Raw genomic sequence first — 845 nt, 5'->3', positions numbered from 1 at the left:
AAGCCTAGTTGGTCAATACTGAAATACGTATTCTTTTTGTTTGGAAAAGTTTGTTCCTCAAATGGATACATCTAGCATTAATTTGGTGCTAGATACATCTATTTGAAGCACATACTTTTTACCACAGAGGGAGTAAAGATTACTGTCTAATTTTCAATGAAAGGAATGCTACGACCAAAATTGACAGGCTATGCGAAGAACATTTCATCAAAGCACCAGTGGTCTAGCGGTAGAATAGTACCCTGCCACGGTATAGACACGGGTTCGATTCCCGGCTGGTGCATTTCTCTGTTTTTTCCTTTTTTTTCTTTGCATTTCCATTTTGGGGCTTGTCACTTTTTTTTGGGCACTTCTGTTGATATACTACATACAGTTTATACCTAAAGTTTCCTGCATTTTGTATGCAAACCGAAGAAACTGTTTGAAGGAGTCGTTGAATTAACGACAAAAAGAACACCCTTTTTAACTTCCCCAACTCACACCTAGCTTTTTTTAGGGGAATGCCAAACTTTATTAATCAAAGGGAATGTCTACAGGTATACAAATAGGAAATAGGGTAATGGGAGAAAACCACATATAGCGACTAAGGCCGAGCGGAAGGGGAGATTTACCAAGATTATGTGCTTCAAAATTCGATGTATACCCTTCAAAAACTATAACACAACTAATTAACTTGAACTTCTTGGATATGAACATCAACTGCCCCCGCGTCTCTCCCGTGTGGGCGACTCGGGAGGCAGCCTGAATCCTAGCCGCCGCCACCACAAATCTATTGTTTCTGTTTGCCGCTATCGGAGGACACTGACGAAGCCATGTGGCCGACGATGCGACAGGGACCTTGCTCG

The 845-nt window shown here is 41.7% G+C and overlaps 1 non-coding gene across 1 annotated transcript; it reads left to right on the top strand.

Moving 5' to 3' along the window:
* Nucleotides 1–212: 212 nt before the first annotated feature.
* TRNAG-GCC lies at nucleotides 213–283 on the top strand. Its single transcript has one exon. It is a non-coding gene; the product is annotated as a tRNA-Gly (tRNA).
* The last annotated feature ends 562 nt before the right edge of the window (nucleotides 284–845 follow it).

This window comes from Triticum dicoccoides, unplaced genomic scaffold (assembly GCF_002162155.2).
Source record: "Triticum dicoccoides isolate Atlit2015 ecotype Zavitan unplaced genomic scaffold, WEW_v2.0 scaffold6967, whole genome shotgun sequence".
Classification (NCBI taxonomy): Eukaryota; Viridiplantae; Streptophyta; class Magnoliopsida; order Poales; family Poaceae; genus Triticum; species Triticum dicoccoides.
Note: the sequence above shows the minus strand (reverse complement) of the source record. Positions and strands in the feature narration are given on the sequence as shown.